This window comes from Lepidochelys kempii, chromosome 21 (genome assembly GCF_965140265.1).
Source record: "Lepidochelys kempii isolate rLepKem1 chromosome 21, rLepKem1.hap2, whole genome shotgun sequence".
NCBI classification, from domain to species: domain Eukaryota; kingdom Metazoa; phylum Chordata; order Testudines; family Cheloniidae; genus Lepidochelys; species Lepidochelys kempii.
The window spans coordinates 15,934,027-15,957,961 of record NC_133276.1 but is presented as its reverse complement, the minus strand read 5'-3'; the positions used below and the strand labels follow the sequence as shown (position 1 = coordinate 15,957,961).

The 23,935-nt window shown below is 50.0% G+C and overlaps 1 protein-coding gene across 1 annotated transcript in view; it reads right to left on the bottom strand.

The window, feature by feature from the left end:
* The window catches only part of CSRP1 (cysteine and glycine rich protein 1), a 37,869-nt gene extending 15,750 nt beyond the window's left edge, over window positions 1-22,119 (bottom strand). The window contains exon 1 of the mRNA XM_073319631.1: window positions 21,953-22,119. The gene's annotated coding sequence lies outside the window, so the exon portion shown is untranslated. The remainder of the gene's footprint in view (window positions 1-21,952) is intronic.
* Between the last annotated feature and the right edge of the window lie 1,816 nt (window positions 22,120-23,935).

Genomic DNA, 23,935 nt, shown 5'->3' with positions numbered 1-23,935 from the left:
GCTGTATAAATAAGTTATCTTGAACCTCAGAGAGGGGCTCACATCTGGGTGCATTAGCAAAGTGCTTTGCTAATAAACAGAGTGGTCTGACAAATTATGTGAGTCCTGAATCGGACTTTGACAATTTGGAGGTTCCACCGAGATAGCAACCGTCTTCACTGGGGCCGTGTGACTCCTGCCTGTTCTTAGGATGGCCGTGGCAAGCTGGCACCTGGGCATTTGGCCCGAGCGGTCCTCCACCAGAATGGAAGGGTGCATGACCACAGTGAAGTCTACGCCATCAAACCTGTTGGTTCCCACTCTGATCTGGTAGGGATCCCGGGATCTGACATCAGGAATCTGGTCAGGTAATTATTTCTGTGTTTTGTCCGGACTGAGAACTGTCTTGTCTCTGTGTCTATCCGTCCCGCCTGTGGTGTGTTTGAGTCTGGGCGCCATCTCCATCCGGTGATCGGTTGACCAAAGGGTTCCTCTCCCCACGGTCTGAGTGAGTGAAATCTGCACAATCGCAGCCGCACCGTGCCTTGGGTAAAACCCTTGGTGTGAAAGCAAGAGCGATTGAGGCAGTAGCCTGTGGGCTCCTTTCGTTGCACCGGGCATCGCTCTGACGAAGCCGACTTTCCTTCTTGTGTGATTGGTGTGTGAAGTCCTCCTGTATGGGTAACCAGACGTCTAAGTTGGGACAGTTCCCTAAAGGAACGCCGGCTCAGTTTATGTATTTTAGGAAGAGTCCGGACTCCTGTAAATTTCTGGAAAAATGGTCTAGGCTAAGGGGGTCAGGTAGAGTGGCTACTACCACCACTACGCTTCTATCCCCAGAAGCCTTTACAGCTATTCTGAGGGAAAACGGGCCCTTTTCCCACAGAAATGATCTATAAGGGACTGCTGCAGGCAGCAGACAGAGAGAGAATCTGATCAAAATTGTTTACTATTGGGTAATGTAATCAAAATCACTAAAGGATGTAAGGGGTTTCTATTGGAACTTAACTTGGCTGCTCCTGGTTGTGTCTAGTTGTACAAGATGGAAGTGTAATCGGGGTACAGTTGTGTAAAAGAGTAATCACAGTTCAAGGGATGTTAGGCAAAAGAGAATTTTGTGTGTGTGTGTGTGTGTGTGTGTGTGTGTGTGTGTATAGTGCTAAAATCTGAAGCTGTGTCTCAGCTATTACCCGAGAATAAACTTATAGCTTGGTACAGCAGAGAAACTATTGCAAACATGGTCTGTTGCACAAGAGGGGAAACTGAGGTACACCACCTCATGAATTTCATAAATGACCAGTGAGTGGGGTAATTCACTAGCCTGACTATAGAACAAAATAAGTACAGCCTGGAGGTAATTCTTCTGGTTTTCCTGCAATTAGCAAGGGAATTTGGAAAAGAAAGTGGTATTATTATTATTAAGCAATAATCTGTCCCCACCAGGGGGGTGGAAATTGTTTCTTTTATTTTTAGACTCTACAAGCAAGCTGGCGCCAGCGGAAGAATAACTCAGAATACCATGGATATGTGTTTTGTGGTTGTTTGTCTGTGGTGTTTGTCTTGTTGCTAGCATTGTTGTGTTTTAATGAACAGAAAACCTCATGACATGGGTGGGGGATGGCTTCAAAAGGCTGACCTTGGAGGGGGGAGATGTGTATGGGCATGGAAAAGGCTAACTCGGGAGAATCCCAGAATTCAGTGGCCACTGTTAGGATCTTGGGACAAAGACCGAGTAGACGTCTTAAAAGACAAACTCGGCCAACCTAAAACTAAATTGGCAAGAGGAGAGGTTGATTGTTTCATGCAGTGGTGGGAAGAGGCAAATCATAGATGGACAGAATCAAAACTTGCCTCTCTCAAAGATTCTGGCTTCCATCCCACCAGATGCAACTCATTTTACTGTTGTTGATTTGTGCTCTGCTTTCTTTTCTGTCCTGGTTCACCCTGACTCCCAGTTCCTGTTTGCCTTTTCTTACAAGGGGCAACAGTACACATGGACCACACTGCTCCAGGGGTATACTGAAAGCCCGTCATATTTTTCCCAAGCATTAGCCCGAGACCTTGCTGACCTTGTTTTCCCGTCCAGGTCCACACTAGTCCAATATGTAGATGATCTACTCCTCTGTTCCCCTTCATTGTCTGCCTCTGAAACTGACTCTTTAGTGCTCCTTACTGCCCTAGCAAATAAGGGACAAAGCTTCTCGCTCTAAACTACAACTCTGTCAAGCTTCTGTCACATACCTCGGCTTTCTCCTCTCCCAGGGTTCCCGTGCACTTTCACCCGCGTCCAAGCTATCCTTAGCTTTCCCCGACCCCGCTCCCCACGCCAGGTCCGGAAGTTTTTAGGCATGGCTGGATTTTGCAGACAATGGATTCTCCAATATGCCTCCCTTGCAAAGCCTCTCCAGGAACTCACTCGATTCTCTGTGCCTGACCCCATGCCGTGGCCCCCTGAGGCCAATTCTGCCTTTTTTCCCCTCAAACAGGGTTCAGCTTCTGCCCCTGCCTTAGGGCTGCCTGACTATTCTAAGCCTTTTACCCTTTTTGATTATTTGATTATTTGATTATTTTAAATATCACTGATGAACAGAGAGATAAAGAACGATCGATATGTGGAACCCAGTCATTGTTGGTCATTGCGTAGCTTGACCAAAAGGAGGGATTGTGAAAGTAGAATTAATTATATTGAAATTATAATTCATTAAAGAAATGCTACTTGAAGGGTTTGTTGAAATATGGTTTGTTGAAATATAGTTGTCAGGAAGAGAAACATTAAGGAGTGTGAGACAATGGGTCCTCAAACTAATTAACTTAGAGCTCCTACTGAGCTAGGAGATTGGTAAATGTTAGTATGCAAAGAAGATATGCATGTATATTTGTCAACTGCCACCAGTTGTCACGGAGTGTGGGGGAGTTCCTGGAGAGGCTTTGCAAGGGAGGCATATTGGGGAATCCATTGTCTGCAAAATCCAGCCATGCCTAAAAACTTCCGGACCTGGCGTGGGGAGCGAGGTCGGGGAAAGCTAAGGATAGCTTGGACGCGGGTGAAAGTGCACGGGAACCCTGGGAGAGGAGAAAGCCGAGGTATGTGACAGAAGCTTGACAGAGTTGTAGTTTAGAGCGAGAAGCTTTGTCCCTTATTTGCTAGGGCAGTAAGGAGCACTAAAGAGTCAGTTTCAGAGGCAGACAATGAAGGGGAACAGAGGAGTAGATCATCTACATATTGGACTAGTGTGGACCTGGACGGGAAAACAAGGTCAGCAAGGTCTCGGGCTAATGCTTGGGAAAAATATGACGGGCTTTCAGTATACCCCTGGAGCAGTGTGGTCCATGTGTACTGTTGCCCCTTGTAAGAAAAGGCAAACAGGAACTGGGAGTCAGGGTGAACCAGGACAGAAAAGAAAGCAGAGCACAAATCAACAACAGTAAAATGAGTTGCATCTGGTGGGATGGAAGCCAGAATCTTTGAGAGAGGCAAGTTTTGATTCTGTCCATCTATGATTTGCCTCTTCCCACCACTGCATGAAACAATCAACCTCTCCTCTTGCCAATTTAGTTTTAGGTTGGCCGAGTTTGTCTTTTAAGACGTCTACTCGGTCTTTGTCCCAAGATCCTAACAGTGGCCACTGAATTCTGGGATTCTCCCGAGTTAGCCTTTTCCATGCCCATACACATCTCCCCCCTCCAAGGTCAGCCTTTTGAAGCCATCCCCCACCCATGTCATGAGGTTTTCTGTTCATTAAAACACAACAATGCTAGCAACAAGACAAACACCACAGACAAACAACCACAAAACACATATCCATGGTATTCTGAGTTATTCTTCCGCTGGCGCCAGCTTGCTTGTAGAGTCTAAAAATAAAAGAAACAATTTCCACCCCCCTGGTGGGGACAGATTATTGCTTAATAATAATAATACCACTTTCTTTTCCAAATTCCCTTGCTAATTGCAGGAAAACCAGAAGAATTACCTCCAGGCTGTACTTATTTTGTTCTATAGTCAGGCTAGTGAATTACCCCACTCACTGGTCATTTATGAAATTCATGAGGTGGTGTACCTCAGTTTCCCCTCTTGTGCAACAGACCATGTTTGCAATAGTTTCTCTGCTGTACCAAGCTATAAGTTTATTCTCGGGTAATAGCTGAGACACAGCTTCAGATTTTAGCACTATACACACACACACACACACACACACAAAATTCTCTTTTGCCTAACATCCCTTGAACTGTGATTACTCTTTTACACAACTGTACCCCGATTACACTTCCATCTTGTACAACTAGACACAACCAGAAGCAGCCAAGTTAAGTTCCAATAGAAACCCCTTACATCCAATAGAATAAAAAGTGGAATTTTTTTTTTTCACTCCGTCCATTCGGTTGCTTGTTTCCTTCAACTTCATCCATGAGTGAATTGTTGGGGACGCGCTAAATGTCAAATGCCCCTTTCCCATGTTGAGCCGAAGCTTTCACACTTACTGTGGCTAGAATAAGACATCACCTAGTGAATTCAAAATCTGAAAATTGGGATAAAATGAACTCAGCAGTTTTACACAGAACTAAGTTCTAAGATGCCTGGCACCGGAGGGCGGTGCTATGGGTCTGTCACGGAGCGTGGGGGAGTCCAGGCCCTGCACCCCTCTTCCTGGGATTCACTGAGACTCTCAGCCAGCCAGTGAAACAGGTGGTTTATTGGACAACAGGAACACAGTCCAAAACAGAGGTTGTGGATACAAACCAGGACCCCTCAGTTGAGTCCTTCTGGGGGAGCAGGGAGCTTAGACCCCAGCCCTGGGGTTCCCTGTGTTCCTCCACCCAGCCCCAAACTGAAAACTAAACCCACCCAGCAGGTTCCCTGCTGCAGTCTCCGTCCACATTCCTGGGCAGAGGTGTTACCTCCCCCTCCCCCTCCTGGCTCAGGTGACAGGCTCTCAGGTCTCCCCACCCCAGGGCACATTCCCAGGTCAACACTCCCCCCTCCCTGCTGAGTCACATCCTCACATCTCTCCCCCCTTCGAGACTGAACTGAGCGGGGTCACTCTGACCAGTGACCAGGGGAAGTTCGGGGCCCCCTCTCCGGGACAGTGCATCCGCTATCAGGTTGGCACTTCCCTTCATGTGGACCAAGTGGACCACGTCCATGTTGTAATCCTGCAGGAGCAGGCTCCACCTCAGGAGTTTGGCGTTGGCTCCTTTCATCTGGTGCAGCCAGGTCAGGGGAGAGTGGTCGGTGTACACGGTGAAGTGTCGCCCGAAGAGATAGGGCTCTAGTTCCTTGAGGGCCCACACCATGGCCAGGCACTCCTTCTCGATGGCCGCGTAGTGTTCCTCCCGGGGTAGCAACTTCTTGCTCAGGTACACGATGGGGTGTCTCTCCCCCTTTTCATCCTCCTGCATTAACACCGCCCCCAGTCCCGTGTCTGAGGCGTCGGTGAACACCACAAAGGGCTTGTCAAAGTCTGGGTTTGCCAGAACTGGTCCATGGACCAGAGCCTCCTTCAGCGCCCGGAAAGCCTCCTGGCACTGCTCGGTCCAGACCACCTTGTCTGGCTTCCCCTTCTTGCATAGCTCAGTGATGGGGGTGGCTATGGCGCTAAAGTGGGGCACAAATCTTCGTTAGTATCCTGCCACCCCAATAAAGGCTTGGACCTGCTTTTTGGTGTGGGGAGCGGGCCAGTCTCTGATCACCTCAGTTTCTCTTTCTTTTGTCTCTTATGTTAAATTGGCTTTGGCTTAGCTGTACAAATAATTTATCTTGAACCTCAGAGAGGGGCTCACATCTGGGTCCATTAGCAAAGTGCTTTGCTAATAAACAGAGTGGTGTGACAAATTATGTGAGTCCTGAATCTGACTTTGACAGAGAGTGTGCATGGGTTGGGGTCTCCTAGCAAGTCTACCACAAGAGATTTCATCAGTGAACATGGTATAAATAGATTCGCCAATAAACAAAACGGCCTCAGTTTACCTCACAGAAATATGGGCTTGTGGGACCGCTAGTGGAGGGAGGTCTTCTGATTGTTCAATCTATGTCCTCCTCCCTCCCCCTCCCCCCACATGCACACTCAATCCACAACTCACACACGAGAGCTTGAACACTGTGAGTGGGGAAAACCCAACTGGCAGAGGCTGCAGCAGGGATCAGAAAGCAGCAAGAACATTATTCTAAGGGTTCAGAGTTTGTAGGAGAACAGGAGAGCCAAGGAGGTGTAGTCAATGAACATAGGGAAGAGCAGACCAGATCAGGGGTCTGGCCAGTCTAGTCCAGTGTCCCATTGGACTGTGGCCAGTACCAGATGCTTCAGAGGAAGGTCCAACCCCCTCCGCTCAGTAGACAGATGTGAGATAATCTGCCCCCCCCATTAAGGCATCAACCTAACCCCTGCTAATAAATGACCGGATTAAATCATGAGGTTTTTGTAGCCCTTCAGAGTTTGTTCACAAGACTCAAAGAGGGATCAGAGATTTATATGGATTACAAGAATATCCAGAGTTCTAACAGCCAGTGCTAAATTCTTGACCTCAGTGACATCCTGTGGCAACGCGTTCCCCAGTCTAAGTCACACAGTGTGTGCGCAAAAAGGTTTTTGGGGTTTTTTGTGGGTTTTGAGTTTGCCATCTTTCAGTTTCATTGCACCTCACCATCGTGTAACACATGAAGAGGACAAGAGACGCTCTCCAATCTACTTTCTTTATTCCACTTGCTCGGCAGATACTTTGATCACGTCCCATTGGCGAGTGGGGAGAGAGGCATTGTTAATGGTAGCAATCAGCTGTCACAGGATTCTGGAGAAGGGAGTCTGTGCAGTTGTGAGCTATTTGAGGAAGGGTTTGATTTGTCAGAATCTAGCGTTTTCTGAAAGCTGTGCCAGGCATCTTAGAACTTAGTTCTGTGTAAAACTGCTGAGTTCATTTTATCCCAATCTTCAGATTTTGAATTCACTAGGTGATGTCTTATTCTAGCCACAGTAAGTGTGAAAGCTTCGGCTCAACATGGGAAAGGGGCATTCGACATTTAGCGCGTCCCCAACAATTCACTCATGGATGAAGTTGAAGGAAACAAGCAACCGAATGGACGGAGTGAAAAAAAATAATTCCACTTCTTCTTGATGAGAGCTAACACGGTTCGATATTAGTGATGAGATTGAGAGAATTCATGCTCAGAAGGCAGAGAATCTGTTTCTTTGAATTCTCCAAGAACAACCATGCCACTGAATGAAACACTACCATTGAAGCAGATCACTGATTCACCTGACAATCCTACAGGAGAGACATTTTCAATGCCATCATCACTGAAATGTAGCCACAATGACAACTTAAGTCCCTATTCCAGCCCTTTAGCATGAGCGGAGATCAAATCAGTGATCATGCCGTAGAGACAACTGATATGAAAGGTGGACTGGGATGTGATAAGAAGCTGTAACCACTTGTACCAACATCTCCTTCAGTGCAACACAAACAGCAATCTAAATAAGTGATTCAAGCACTTAGCCACAGATTAAATCTCTCTGGAGGAGTGTGACACTCCATACCTCAAAGTAACACCCTGGAACCCCTATATTCACCATTATATGATTACGATGTGTTTTGTACAAAGTTTGCCTTGTGAGGTATCATTTAAGAAGTTGTGGTCTGTTGAACCTTAATACCCTGTTGAATTGTATGTGTTATTATGAAGTATTGCTATATTTACTACTGAAATACGTTGGGACGTTGGTAGACGCCCACAGCCAACCTTTCAGTCGGGACAAAGGAGCAGCCATCAATAGCCAGACAGGCTTAATGATTCATCAAGACCCATTCCACTATCCCAGAGAAGACATGTATGCCATGGGGCCGGACTGACCCGTGTCACAGCAAGGATCTTTCTAGCAGCTGGAAGAAGGTATTTAAAAAAAAAAAAAAAAAAAAAAAAGAGAGAGAGACAGTGATATCATCACTTGGCCTCTCCTTCCCCCCAGTCTCAACATCTGGAAGACAAAGACTTTGAACTGGGGAAGATTGGTCCCAGGCTGGAAGGGGGTCCAGTCTGTGTATTTTAAGCTGTACCATCTGGTAGGATGAGAGATTATCTGATTCAGATCTTACTTAGTGGGCTTGAGTTAGAATTTAGACGGCAAATTTATTTCTTAGGCAACCAACTTTGATCTCTATGTTTGCTACTTGTAATCACTTAAAAAAAATATCTCTCTTCCTGTAGTTAATCAATCTGTTTTATATTTTGCCTAAAAACAGTGTTGTTTTGGTTGAAGTGCTTGGGAAATCTCAGCTCAGTTTACAAAGGCTAGTGTATATCCACTCCACACTGAGGCAGTGGCGAACTAAGTAATGAACTTACACTGGACAGGCTTCTGACCAGTGCAAGACAGTACAGTCCTGGGGTGCAAGGCTGGGGAGCTGGAGGGAATTGACTGAAGCCTTTCTGTTGGTGGTTCATGAGGGGCTGGGAGATCATTCATGTAACTCAGTTGGGTGTGTCCCTGCCTGTGGGTGGCTGTGTAAGTGCAGTGCCTGCCAGAGGCTTGTAGCTTGACATCAGCATCACAGTGTGAGGTACAGCCCAGGCTGGTGGGTTTGGGGGGCTCAGGTTGCACCCTGGGGACCCCGTCACAAGGAGTTTGACTTGTGGGACCACTACTAGATGTTTCAACGAAAAGGAAGATCTAAAAGAATCAGCATGGATATTAATAAAACAAACAGGACAAGTGACCCCATAATAGGTATGAGTAAATATGGCAGGCAACCAGCTTGGCTTAACAGTGAAATCCTTGCTGATCCAAAATACAAAAAAGAAGCTTACAAGAAGTGGAAGATTGGACAAATGACCAGGGAGGCGTATAAAAATATTTCTCAAGCATGCAGGAGTGAAATCAGGAAAGCCAAATCACACTGGGAGTTGCAGCTAGCAAGGGATGTTAAGAGTAACAAGAAGGGTTTCTACAGGTATGTTAGCAACAAGAAGGTGGTCATGGAAAGTGTGGGACCCTTACTGAATGAGGGAGGCAACCTAGTGACAGAGGATGTGGAAAAAGCTAATGTACTCAATGCTTTTTTTGCCTCTGTCTTCAGGAAGAAGATCGGCTCCCAGACTACTGCACTGGGCAGCACAGTATGCGGAGGAGGTGACCAGCCCCCTGTGGAGAAAGAAGCGGTTCAGGACTGTCATAAATATAAAGGGAAGGCTAACCGCCTTTAAATCCCTCCTGGCCAGAGGAAAAAACCCTTTCACCTGTAAAGGGTTAAAAAGCTAAAGAACCTCGCTGGCACTTGACCAAAATGACCAATGAGGAGACAAGATACTTTCAAAGCTGGAGGGGGGAAGAAACAAAGGGTTCTCTCTGTCTGTGTGTTGCTTTTGCCAGGAACAGAAAGGAATGGAGTCTTAGAACTTAGTAAGTAATCTAGCTAGATATGTGTTAGATACTGTTTGTTTAAATGGCTGATAAAATAAGCTGTGCTGAATGGAATGGATATTCCTGTTTTTGTGTCTTTTTGTAACTTAAGGTTTTGCCTAGAGGGACTCTCTATGTTTTGAATCGGATTACCCTGTAAGGTATTTACCATCCTGATTTTACAGAGGTGATTCTTTTACTTTTTCTTCTATTAAAATTCTTCTTTTAAGAACCTGATTGCTTTTTCATTGTTCTTAAGATCCAAGGGTTCGGGTCTGTGTTCACCTATGCAAATTGGTGAGGATTTTTATCAAGCTTCCCCAGGAAAGGGGGCTAGGGGAGGATTTTGGGGGGGAAAGATGTTTCCAAGCGGGCTCTTTCCCGGTTATGTATTTGTTAGATGTTTGGCGGTGGCAGCAATAAAGTCCAAGGGCAAAAGGTAAAATAGTTTGTACCTTGGGGAAGTTTTAACCTAAGCTGGTAAAAATAAGCTTAGGGGGTTTTCATGCAGGTCCCCACATCTGTACCCTAGAGTTCAGAGTGGGGAAGGAACATTGACAGGGACTATTTAGAAAAGCTGGACAAGCACAAGTCCATGGGGCCGGATGTGCTGCATCCGAGGGTGCTAAAGGAGTTGGCGGATGTGATTGCAGAGCCATTGGCCATCTTTGAAAACTCATGGCGACCAGGGGAGGTCCTGGACGACTGGAAAAAGGCTAATGAAGTGCCCATCTTTAAAAAAGGGAAGGAGGAGGATCTGGGAAACTACAGGCCAGTCAGCCTCACCTCAGTCCCTGGAAAAATCATGGAGCAGGTCCTCAAGGAATCAGTTTTGAAGCACTTAGAGAAGAGGAAGGTGATCAGGAACAGTCAGCATGGATTCACCAAGGGCAAGTCATGCCTGACTAATCTAATTGCCTTCTATGACGAGATAACTGGCTCTGTGGATGAGGGGAAAGCAGCGGACATGTTATTCCTTGACTTTAGGAAATTTTTTTTACACGGTCTCCCACAGTATTCTTGCCAGCAAGTTAAAGAAGTATGGGCTGGATGAATGGACTATAACAGGGGTCGTCAACCTTTCAGAAGTGGTGTGCCAAGTCTTCATTTATTCACTTTAAATTAAGGTTTCACGTGCCAGTCATACATTTTAACATTTTTTAGAAGGTCTCTTGCTAAAAGTCTATACATTATATCACTAAACTATTGTCATATGTAAAGTAAACAAGGTTTTAAAAATGTTTAAGAAGCTTCATTAAATTAAAATGCTGATCTTATGCTGCCAGCCCGCTCAACCCGCTACCAGCCTGGGGTTCCATTCACCTAGGCTGGCAGCAGGCTGAGCGGGGCCTGAGGCTGGGACCCCAGACTGGCAGTGGGCTGAGGGGCTCAGGCCACTGTCACTCAGCCCACTAATGGTCTGGGGTTCCGTCTGCCGGCCCCGCTCAGCCCATTGCCAGTCTGGGATCCCAGCCCTGACCACAGAGTGAGTACCTACCTTCTCCCTGGTTCTACCCATTCTCTTCCTCTCTCTCTGCACTGAGGGAGTGCACTGAGCCCAGGGCTGGGGGTGAAGGAGCAGGCTGCGGGTTGGGGTGTAGGGTCTGGCCAGAAGCTAGAATGAGGGAGGGGGCGCAGGGTTGGGGCAGGAGGTTTGGGTGTGGAGTGCTTACTTGGGCAGCTCACATTTGGTGCTCATGGTGGGGGTGGGAATGTTGGGGGTGCAAGAGTCAGGGCTGGGGGTGTGTGAGGAGGGTGCAGGAGTCAAGGCTTGGGTCATGGTGGAGGCAGGGGTCAGGGCAGAGGGTGTGTGAGGAGTGCAGAGATCAGGGCAGAGGGCTGGGTGTGTGGGCTGGGGTCGTGGGGGTGCTCCCAGCCCCCTGTCCAGAGCGGCTCACAGCAGGGGGCTGGAGGGGATATGCCCTGATTCCACCCCCCCTTCCCCAAGGCCCTGTCCCTACCTCTTCTCCACCTCCTCCCAAGACCAGGGAGAGCGCTCTGGCTCTGCTTCTCCCCCTCCCTTGCAAGGGCCATCAGCTGATGGGTGGCAGGGAGAGGAGGAGGAGGGGCAGGAACCTGGCACACTGGGGGAAGGGGTGAGGGAGGGGGAGCTTGCCTGCCCTGCAGCAGCAGCCAGCAGGACCAAGCTTCTTCACCCTGCCCCCGCGTGGGGGGGGGGGGGGTGCAGGCAGAGAAGAGCAGGCCGGGGCAGGCAGGATTTTTAATGGCTCGCTGCTGCCTGCCGGGGTCCCAGCCTGGCGCTGAGCAGGGCCGGCGGCTGGGACCTGGCAGGCAGCAGTGAGCCATTAAAAAAAAAAAAAAAATCGGCTGGCATGCCGTCTTTGGTGCGCGTGCCATCGGTTGCTGACCCCTGGACTATAAGGTGGATAGAAAGCTGGCTAGATTGTTTGGCTCAACGGGTAACGATCAATGGCTCCATGTCATTAATGATCTGGAGGATGGTGTGGATTGCACCCTCAGCAAGTTTGCAGATGACATTAAACTGGGAGGAGAGGTAGATACGCTGGAGGGTAGGGATAGGATATAGAGGGTCCTAGACAAATTGGAGGATTGGGCCAAAAGAAATCTGATGAGATTCAACAAGGACAAGTGCAGAGTCCTGCACTTAGGACGGAAGAATCCCATGCACCGCGACAGACTAGGGACCGAATGGCTAGGCAGCAGTTCTGCAGAAAAGGACCTAGGGGTTACAGGGGACGAGAAGCTGGATATGAGTCAACAGTGTGCCCTTGTTGCCAAGAAGGCCAATGGCATTTTGGGCTGTATAAGTAGGGGCATTGCCAGAGAGCCGTGATCGTTCCCCTCTATTTGACATTGGTGAGGCCTCATCTGGAGTACAGTGTCCAGTTTTGGGCCCCACACTACAAGAAGGATATGGAAAAATTTGGAAAGCGTCCAGTGGAGGGAAACAAAAATGATCAGCAAAAAGAACAGGAGTACTTGTGGCACCTTAGAGACTAAGATTTATTTGAGCATAAGCTTTGGGAGCTACAGCTCACTCGTGAAAGCTTTTGCTCAAAATAAATTTGTTAGTCTCTAAGGTGTCCCAAGTCCTCCCGTTCTTTTTGCGGATACAGACTAACAGCTGCTACTCTGAAAAATAATTAGGGGGCTGCAGCACATGACTTATGAGGAGAGGCTGAGGGAACTGGGATTGTTTAGTCTGCAGAAGAGAACAGTGAGGGGGGATTTGATAGTAGCCTTCAACTACCTGAAAGGGGGTTCCAAAGAGGATGGATCTAAACTGTTCTCAGTGGTACCGGATGACAGAACAAGGAGCAATGGGGGAGGTCTAGGTTGGCTATTAGGAAAAACTGTTTCACTAGGAGGGCGGTGAAGCACTGGAATGGGTTCCCTAGGGAGGTGGTGGAATCTCCTTCCTTAGAGGTTTTTACGGTCAGGCTTGACAAAGCCCTGGCTGGGATGATTTAGTTGGGGATTGGTCCTGCTTTGAGCAGAGGGTTGGACTGAAGTCCCTTCCAACCCTGATATTCTAGGATTCCCACAAGGGGGAAATGCATTCCTTCTGAGCACTATTTATACTGCATCGGAAAAGAAAACTGGGGAATATTCTGCTCAGGCCTTTGCAGTTGTTCGGACAGTGAAAATAGAACTTTGGAGGGGAACTTCAGGTGCATGCACCCCAGACTTTGACACATGGGTGTGCAGTGCAGCATCTGAACCTAGGTGAGCAATTGATACCAGCAATCCTACAACCCATGGTGGCTGTTAAAAGCTGCCAGCCAGCAGCCTCATGGTTAGTTAACTGAAAGAGGAGAACGGATGTGCCTGTTTCCCACTGGGTGGAGTTCTCAGGAGGCTCTGGTCCTCCACTGATGGCAGTTAGCGTAGCTCCATTAGTTTTAATTAATTTAATTTTAATTTAATCCCACTAGCTGAGGGTCTGTCTGTGTCCACGTTTGCATCCAGCTACTCCTGCAAGTCTGATGAAATCTGCACAGGGCACCAGGGGTCTGATCAAAGTGCAGCATGAATTTTACACAAGAAGGGACTCTACAGAGAGGAACTAACCTTTCAATGGTTTTAGTTGGAATTGGCAGATTTCAGGCTGCTGACATTGTCACAGGCTCAGTGGATGAAGTCTGGCTTCCAAGTTAACAGAAGTGTGTAACCACACAAGGCCAACACTGAAAGCAATTCAGAGTCACCATGGAAGCTTTCCAATATTTAACCAGAGGCAAAAGGTCAGAGACTGAGCCTAGTACAGGAAGAGGCTGAAATGTGAAGAGCGCTCACTTAATGAGCAGTTATTCAATGTTTTAATTTTCTCCTTATTGTTAGTGTGTGGCCTATGCTTTATGTATTGCACACTAGCAAAACGCTGCTCTGAAGGCAGAATTATTAATTTCTGCATGGCCTTTCCTCCTGTGGAACTCATCACAATAGTATCGGAGTGACTCACAAACTTAGTTATTTTCATAGCACCCCTGTGAGATGAGGGAGTATTATCCTCGCTTTACAGATGGAAAACGGAGGCACAGACAAATTAAGGTCAAAAGTATCCACTAAATCTGGATGCCCAATCAAAGATGCCTAGGACCTGATTTTCCAGGGTGCTTAGCATCACACAGCACTGATATGTTCAAAACTCAGCTCCCAGTGATTCGACCGCAGCTGTGACTGCTCAGCACTTCTGCAGACCAGACCCCAGGATATCAAGCCAGGCACCCAGAAAATGAGGGATCCACTTGTTAGTGATCACCTGTGAAAAGCTGGGTTTAAGTGACTAGTGTACGGCCAACAGACCCCCGACGTTGGTGGGTAAGATCGAACCTGGGACCTCTGGAGCTAAATGCATGAGCCTCTACTGCATGAGCTAAAAGCCACAGGGCTCTTAGCTAAGGCTGTAGCAGCCTCATTAATCTCTCAGTGGTCTTGGTGCCACTGGACGGTGACAGGAGATGTGCGGGTTAGACTAGCATCACACAGGAACTTTGTGGCAGAGACAATAAATCCCCCCCAACGGAGGACGTTCTACTGTGTATAGAGCAGGCCTGAGTGGAATGAGCATATTGATCTGAAGATACTCCGTGAAAAGCCTGCTGTTCTGGGTGCAAAATACAATAAGTACCCCCATCTACTAATAAGTTGGGCCTCCTACCACTCCAGTGCCCACACCTACTAATAAATTGGGCCTCCTACCACTCCAGTGCCCACACCTGGGGCTCGTCTAAATACAGTTTCATTGAAATTGGCTTAAAACCCAATTTTAAACTGTTCATGCAGGAGATTTGTACCAATCTGATTTGTTTAAAACTGGCTGGGCCTGTGAATTTACGGCTGCAAGGTAAGCTGATCTAAGGGAAGCGTTTTGGGCCACCCCGCCCTTCCCAGCAGCAGAAGAGTTTGGGTGTGGGAGGGCATGGGACAAACTCTTCTGCTGCTGCTGGGAAGGGCGGGGTGGCCCAAGACGCTTCGCTTAGATCAGCTTACCTTGCGGCCGTAAATTAAGCTGATCTAAGCGAAGCGTCTTGGGCCACCCCGCCCTTCCCCGCAGCAGCAGAAGAGTTTGGGTGTGGGAGGGCACGGGAAAGGGTGAGGCAGGCTCTGGGCAGCACTTATCATGAAGAATCCAGTTTTCCAGGGCAGCATTCTACTGCCTTAACCATCAAACCCTCCTTTCTCCTGCTGCAGTTCCCTGCCTCGTTCACACTATGCCTTTCAACTGCTGCAACAAACAAGTTGGGGTCCTACAGGCAACTGCCTCCTTCACTACACAAACCTGATTCACCCGCAGGAGGGCTCCAGATCCTGCATGAACAGTATTTAGATGAGCCCCAGGTGTGGGCACTGGAGTGGTAGGAGGCCCAACTTGTTAGTAGACGGGGGTCTTGCTTATTGTATTTTGCACCCAGGACAGCAGGCTTGTCACGGAGTATCTTCAGATCAATATGCTCATTCCACTCAGGCCTGCTCTATACACAGTAGAACGTCATCCGTTGGGGGGGGGGTATTGTTTTTAAACCAAAACAATTAAAATGGTTCAACACCTCGTGTGGCTACAGTCATGCTGGTATAAATGTGTGTCTACAAGTATAGCTTGTTTCCCCTCTCACATGGGAGTAAGCCATACCCGTATAAGGCACTTTTACACTGGTTTAACTGCATTCACCCGACGGGGTTGTACTGCTTCACTTATCCCAGTATAGTTGAACCAATCTGAAAACACCAGTTTTACAAGCTCTCCCTGGAGTTTCACTTGTAAAAGTTTCATGGGTTTTTCCCACCTTTCAGACACAAACCATGGCAGGTCTGATCAGGCAGGGGAATCCCACCGCTGGGGTGATGAGTATGAAAATCTGAGCATTACTTCTCTGAAGAGAAACATGTCATCCTGACCTGTTACCCCACCACACTCACTGCCCTTCTCCCTCAGGGGACCAACAGCTGCTTGACCTTGCTCAGTGCCTCTGGGTGATTTTGAAACAAGTCTACAGTGGCCAGGATCAGGGTGGGTGACACAGGGACGGATTTTCACCAGAGTTCAGTGTGCTGGGTGCTGACTATTTTGGACCCCCTGGCCCCAATCAGGGGCTCTGAGCACTTGGAAATCTGGCTCTTTAACAAGTCTGGCCCCACATGGCTTGGGCCAGATCCTTAGAATGTGCAGGAAGTCTGTGTAGCTCCATCCCATTTCCCCTTCCTCAGGCTAGGCACAGCTGCAGACAAGAATCCGGCCTCATTAGGACCTCTGAAGAGCACCACGGTGTCACTGCAGAAAGTAGCTCCCGGTGCGCCTCTCCGCCATTCCAGTGTAAGAACGTTCACGGATGGTCTGTCCATCCTCTACACTCCATAATGGGCGAGCATGATTTATACAGCAATTGCCTTGGATTTAGAGATGAGGGGACAGCTATACAATGCAATGTGGGGGGAAAAGGTTAGATACCAATTAATTCTGGCTATACTAAAAGGTTATTTAGCAGAGGAGGTGGGCAGATTTAATGCACCTGGATTGCAGTAGAGCATTTAACAGTGTGGCATGAAATCCCACCTGTAAAGTTAATTCACACTTATTTATCCAGGAGAACTCTCACATGGCCTGGAAACTAGTGTCAGAGTCTGGAACTGAGGGGGAGGAATCTAGAGAGGGACCACAGGGACTGGGGTCTGATTTAAAGTCGCCCTGATTACTGGAAGTAATCAGGTTTCAGAGTAACAGCCGTGTTAGTCTGTATTCGCAAAAAGAAAAGGAGGACTTGTGGCACCTTAGAGACTAACCAATTTATTTGAGCATGAGCTTTCGTGAGCTACAGCTCACTTCATCGGATGCATACCGTGGAAACTGCAGCAGACATTATATACACACAGAGACCATGAAACAATACCTCCTCCCACCCCACTGTCCTGCTGGTAATAGCTTATCTAAAGTGATCATTAATATGGGCCATTTCCAGCACAAATCCAGGTTTTCTCACCCTCCGCCCACACACACACAAACTCACTCTCCTGCTGGTGATAGCCCATCCAAAGTGACCACTCTCCCTACAATGTGCATGATAATCAAGGTGGTCAGTTTGGATGAGCTATTACCAGCAGGAGAGTGAGTTTGTGTGTGTATGGGAGTGGGGGGGTGAGAAAACCTGGATTTGTGCTGGAAATGGCCCAACTTATACACGCACATCAGACCAGTGCGAGAGAAAAGAGAATCAGGTCTCAAGCCTCGCAGCATGATGACCAGTGCAATCTGGGACCAGATCAGTCTAGCTGAGGAGAGCAGCACTCACTGTGCGAGGCCTTTCCGTGGGTTTTGACTTGGAGCATGGAGTCAGTACAGGATGAGTTAGGGTCCATGAAAGAGAGAGACTAGCAGCAGCCCATGGCTAGCACAGGATCTGCACACAGAGCTTGCCAGCGCACACCTGGCCTTCCAAGCAGACAGCTTCCCCAAACCCAGACAGACTCAGTCATGCCATATTCAGGAGTGGCTTTGAGAGAGGCAGAAAATTTCCACTAGAGACCGGGCCGAGCCCTCTGCTGCTACCGGGGGGGGACAAGCCATGTCCCTGAGCCTGCTCCACAACAGAAGAGAAAGAGCTGGCCATGTAAACACCAGACCACTGTGCACTAGCCAGGTTACCATACATGGCCGTTCATTAGTGCTAAAGGGCAGTGAAATTCCTGAGGAATGAGCTACTGCAGCCACAGGACCGCATGGATCCCCAGGCATTCCACAAGAGGGCTGGCTGCAAGTTTTCCACCCAGTCTGGAAAAAACTGGGGTTTTCTACTAATTGAACAGTTTGATGGGAAGTGTGTGCTCTCCATGGAAAATCCAGGCTGCGGAATGGGGGGCAGATTCAAAAAGCAAGCTATTTGCTTTTTCAGCAAAAAGCAAGGTTTTCCTGCAGGGAATTTCCCCTGCTCCCTCATTTTCTGACCAGCCCTATTTAATGCAAGTCATTTAGCACATACCAGGTACCTTTTGAGAACAGGTTTCAGAGTAACAGCCGTGTCAGTCTGTATTCGCAAAAAGAAAAGAAGGACTTGTGGCACCTTAGAGACTAACCAATTTATTTGAGCATCAGCTTTCGTGAGCTACAGCTCACTTCATCGGATGCATACTGTGGAAACTGCAGAAGACATTATATACACAGAGACCATGAAACAATACCTCCTCCCACCCCACTCTCCTGCTGGTAATAGCCCATCCAAAGTGACCACTCTCTTTAAAATGTGTATGATAATCAAGGTGGGCCATTTCCAGTACAAATCCAGGTTTTTTTGGGGGGGGCGGGGTGAGAAAACCTGGATTTGTGCTGGAAATGGCCCACCTTGATTATCATACACATTTTAAAGAGAGTGGTCACTTTGGATGGCCTATTACCAGCAGGAGAGTGGGGTGGGAGGAGGTATTGTTTCATGGTCTCTGTGTATATAATGTCTTCTGCAGTTTCCACAGTATGCATCCGATGAAGTGAGCTGTAGCTCACGAAAGCTCATGCTCAAATAAATTCGTTAGTCTCTAAGGTGCCACAAGTCCTCCTTTTCTCTTTTGAGAACAGAGTCAGATCCTAGGCTCTATGGGCTGCTTTGCCCTCCCCAGGAGACAGAATCCTGAAGCAGACCTCACCAGTTCTAAGGCAGTATTCGGTACAGATGCTCTAAGATGCACTGGGGTTCTGGCTGGGAAAGGCACAAAACACCACTGAATAACCCCCACCCTCCCAAGTAGAGAGACAAGCCACACATCCAGTTCATACCAAGCCTCTGTAACAGCCTGCCCAGAGGGCAGAGGGAGGAGTATCTTGGCACTACCTTTGCCAAGCTCTGAGCAGCTGCAGGCTATTCATTGGGAATAAGGTGCAGCCACAAGGAATGGGAGAGAGGAGCCAAGACAACCCCTCCCCAAAGCTCTGCATGGGGGGGAAGAGGTGTCCCTGTGTCAATTAGCAACCTCAATACCTTCCCTCTCCCTGGTATCCCAGTGCTTGGTTTCTCACCAAGGTGTTGGCTCACTGGCCCTTGACCCTCATGTTTTGAGCTGACCTCCAGCAAATAGGTTTACACCAGCTAGTAAGTGTCTGGTGTACCTTGCCCAGCAGGGCCATCCCTAGGGGGGTGAGGGGCCCGGGGTGGAAGGGACGGATTCATCTCTTCCAGGACCAACCGCACCGGCCAATTGCATCGACCTGCGGGGCCCCCCAAAGTGTGGGGCCTGGAGCGGTTGCTCTGATTCGCCCTACCCAAGGGATGGCTCTGTTGCCCAGCTCTGGTTAACTCCCCCTCCTACAATCTCTGCTCTTAATTTGTGCAAACAACACCTATCTGGATTTCTTGCTTTAACAGAGGGCTGAAGATCATTTATTTGGGCCACATCCTCAGCTGGTATAAATCGGTACAACTCTAGTTGTTTCAGGGAAGCAAGCAGTACACTGATTTACACCAACTGAGGAGGCAGTCCTTGAAGTTTACAGGAATGCAACCTTTATCCAGACCAAAAAGGGAAGTTAGAGCAAGGCAATTAGGAGACAGGACTCCTGAGTTCCACGCCCAACCCTGCTACTGAACTTAGGCAAGTCCCCTCTGCTCAGAGCTTCAGTTCCCCTTCCCCACAACCATCTGCAAAACGGAAATACAAATTCTTACCTACTTCAGAGTGGGTTATAACTAGAGATAGCAAAATGCTTTGAGAGCCCCAAATGAAGGGCACTAGTGAAGTTCTCTTTGCTGCTTCAGGGATACTCACAATTTTGAGCTCTAGGAGCTATAGGTCGGGTTTCCCCATTAGATATAATCACACAGACAGCCTCCCTTCCGAGATACAGAGCACACATAATTTCCTGCCACGAGGGAGGCGGAAATGCCACTGAGCAGGATGATGTCAGCCTGCTTTTCTTGTTCAAATGTTCATAAATTCCTAGGTTCCTAGGCCAGAAGGGACCATTGTGATTATCTCCTCTGACCTCCTGCGTAACACAGCCCGGAGAATGGCCCCACAATAATTCTTAGAGCAGATCTTTTAGAAAAACAAACATCCAGCCTTGATTAAAAATGGTCAGTGATGGAGAATCTATCACGACCCTGGGTAACATGTTCCAAGAGTTAACGACTCTCACCGTTAAAAACTTACACCTTGTGTCCAGTCTTATTTTCCCCTCAGCCTCACACATTTCCCCCCAAATATGTCAAAAAACATGGCTGTAGGATTCCCCACAATCGCAGAGATCAGAACTTGGGCCCACGCCTTTATCCACCAGGATGGGTGCTACTCATGCTCAAAAAAGCAAAGGGTCTAAGCACTGGCAAGAGGTGGTGTGAAGACCAAGCTCATTTCCAGACTTTGGTCCCAGGCGAAACGAGTTGGGGAGGTCTCAGTAAACAGTCACTGTGGACTCTGCGTCAAAACCCCATCGCATGATTTGGCCCAGGTCTGGAAGAACAGGTGATCTGGGGGAAGCGAGTGGGGCGTCAGCATTGTGGGGCACAGACAGGGCTGCAGGAAGACGTAGGACTACTGCCATTGCAGGTCAGGCTTGAGGGCCACTGGCAGAGCTAACAGGGGTGCAAGACTGAAATAGGGGGAGCTGCTAAAACGCAGGACTGAGGAGCACTCACAGAGCTATTCGCGTGCAGATGAAGCCTGCCCCAGACCAGACCCCACCACGCGCAGCTCCAGCCAGCAGCATGAACCCTTCATTCCTACGTTCACCCAGAAGTATAGCATGATGATTACTCCATCCTCACCCACGGGTCTCCCAGCGTCACAGCATGCCGCTTTGTTCAGAGGGTTCCTGCCATGCCCCGCGTGCAACGGAGGCAGCCTGGAAGCTCAGAGAGGTAGATCACAATAGTCAAACCGAAACACAGCCCAGGATGTTGCCTGGCACTTGCTGTGGCATGGGCAAGCCCCTCTCCTGCTACAGAAATCCGTGCACAAGACTAACATGCTGCCCCGGCAGGTGTGGGGGAGTCTTTGGACACACCGGCTGGTGATGGGATTCCATTGTAACAAGCTGACGTTACTGCTGAAACAGGGCCGAGACGCAGGCAGCTTTACACTACACGACTGAAGAACTCCTCTGAACAGCGGCAAGATCCTACCTGCCTGCCAGAGCCAGGAACAGGGAGATGTGGGGAGGACATTGGGGATGTACAACTTCACAGCCCTGAAATACAATGGACTAGCAGAGCTTGTGGGGAGCTCTGTCTGTGTAGCCATGACAGGGATGATATTTGGTAGCACAGGTTACAATCCAAAGGGACCCTCAAAAACCTGGACCTGAAACAAAGCCCCTGGACCAGTCAGCCTTGGGATTTGCAACCCGAACCCAGAGGAGAGACTCAGCTGGTCCCGAGTTCTGAACCTCTCTTCCGAACAACCCAGCTTTGGGGCGTGGGAGACGTTTACAACCCCAGCCTGCGTTGGGCAGCTCATCCCGGTGCTGGTCCGGCAGCAGCAGAGCCATGCACTTGGATGACTCCCCTAAAGATTTTGGGGAGGGGGGGGCAGAAGGGAGCAACCCGGAAACCCTGCTCTGAATTCAGCACCTCCAAGCCAGCTCGATTTGCAGTCACTCCGAATTCAGTGCGCACGTAACCGAGACAGGGATGCGGCTGGCTCTGTAGCTGGGAGCAGTGCAAAGTTGCCCTGCTCTGGAGAACAGCCCCGTTTGATGACTGGGGTCCAAGAGAGCTAAACCAGACCCGGTGCCCCTTAGCACTTCCCTGGGCACCAGCCTCCCAGGGCAGCACAAAATCCGCGTAATAACAGAACCAGGGTTCCCCCCGCCACCATCTATCCCTCTCCCCCAACTGCCCAGAGCAAAAGGACACTGGCCAGCTCCTTTCTGACTCAAGCCCTTGGCTTTCACACTAATGGTCCGGAGCGCGGCTCCTTTGATGCAGGCTCCGGCGCTGGGTGGGGCTGGGTGGAAAGCCCCGGAGCAGGGCTGGGCCGGGCCTGGCCGGACAGGGAGCTGCTGCCCGATGCAGGGCGTGGGGCTGGGGGCTCTGCAAGCGAGGGAGCCCACGGGGGATCCGGCCGGCATGGGGCAGCGTCCAGGCCCCCGGCCGTGGGAGCAGCTGCCCCAAGGCACGTACCTTGGGCTGGGCTGGGCTGGGCTGGGCTCGGCTCGGCTCGGCTCGGCGCTGCGCTACCCGGCTGGGCTCCGCTGGGGGCTGGTTTTTGTTCTCCTCGGGAGGAGGCGTGTCCCGGGGCTCCCCCCCCCGCTGCAGGCCCGGGAGGCCGGGCTCTTTGCACTCCGCCCCGAAGGGCTGATGGCCCCGTCACGGCTCCGGAGGAGGGAGGCAGCGCTGCCCACCCAAGCTCCCAGCGAGGGGCCGGCGCCCGGCACAGGCTGGGAAAGGCGCCCGCGAAGGGGTGCGGGGAAAGGGGCGAGCAGCCTGGCCAGGGCACACTGGTGCCCGGCTCCCCTGCACCCCGGAGCGCCCAGCGTCCACAGCGGCAGGGCAGGGGCTCTGCAAAATGTGGTCAGTAATGCCCCACAAACCTGACCCACAGCTTCCCCCCCCCCCCGCCGCCCGCTATTCCAGCCTGGGGCTCCCCTCCCAGCTCTGCTGATACCCCTCAGGATCCCCTGGCAGCTCTGCTGAGACCCATCAATCCTGCCCCACAGCCCCGCACCATTCCAGTCCAGGGCTCGCCTCCCAGCTCTCCTGAGACCCCGCAATCTGGACCCGCAGCGCCCTGCTCTTCCAGCCTGGGGCTCCCCTGGCAGCTCTGCTGAGACCCCTCAATCCTACCCCAGTGCAGGGCTCCCCTCCCAGCTCTACTGAGACCCTGCAATCTGGACCCTTGGCGCTCTGCTCTTCCAGCCTGGGGCTCCCCTGGCAGCTCTGCTGAGACCCCTCAATCCTACCCCAGTGCAGGACTCCCCTCCCAGCTCTACTGAGACCCCGCAATCTGGACCCTCAGCACCCTGCTCTTCCAGCCTGGGGCTCCCCTGGCAGCTCTGCTGAGACCCCTCAATCCTACCCCAGTGCAGGACTCCCCTCCCAGCTCTCCTGAGACCCCGCAATCTGGACCCTCAGCGCCCTGCTCTTCCAGCCTGGGGCTCCCCTGGCAGCTCTGCTGAGACCCCTCAATCCTACCCCAGTGCAGGACTCCCCTCCCAGCTCTACTGAGACCCCGCAATCTGGACCCTCAGCACCCTGCTCTTCCAGCCTGGGGCTCCCATCTCAGCGCTGCTGAGACCCCCTCGATCCTGCCCCATTCTGGGGCTCCCCTCCCAGCTCTGCTGAGACCCCTCAAATCCAGCCTGCAGCCCCCCTTGCTATTCCAACTCTGCAAATGTGCCTCATCTTTAACTCATAGCACCCCCTGCTGTTAGTCTTGGGCCTCTGCATATCTGTGCATTCACAAAGAACCACGAGGAGCTCAACTGAGACCAGCAAACTCATTTCATTGGTAACTTACAACAGATTTGGGCCAGCGGTGTTGGTATACTCAGTAGGTGTGGGCAAGCTAGTTTGGATAAATGATGAACCTAGCCAGCTATCCAGCTCAGAGTGAACCATTTTGTCGGTTCCCTAACTGCCCTCCCAAATTAGCCCCATGCCCCAACAGCCACTGTGACTTACCTGCAGTGACAAGGTGTGATAGGGGCCCCCAGTTTAGTAGCAGTCAGATGAAGATTCACAGTTATATTAGATAGGGGGAAAGGCAGGAATATTAATTATGGGAGCCAATGGGAGCTGCGGGGGCGGAGCTTGGGTCAGAGGCAGCATGTGGATATCCCTGGCTGCCCCTATGCGTAGGAGCCAGAGCGGGGGACATGCCTCTGTTTCTGGGAGCCGCATGAAGCAGGCCAAGCCCCGGACCCCACTCCCTGGTGGGAGGTCGAGGGCCAGATTAAAACGTCTGGAGGGCCGGATGCAGCCCCTGGGCTGTAGCTTGCCCACACCTGTCCTAAGTGATTCATCATCCTTGTGCGAAAAAAGTACATCCTGCTTGTTTCCAAATATAGACAGAAAATATTTATTGGTCACTTCTGCCTTTTCTGCATCATTATTAACAATTTTCCATCTCCATAGAGTAATGCGCCTATTCCATTGTTAAGATTT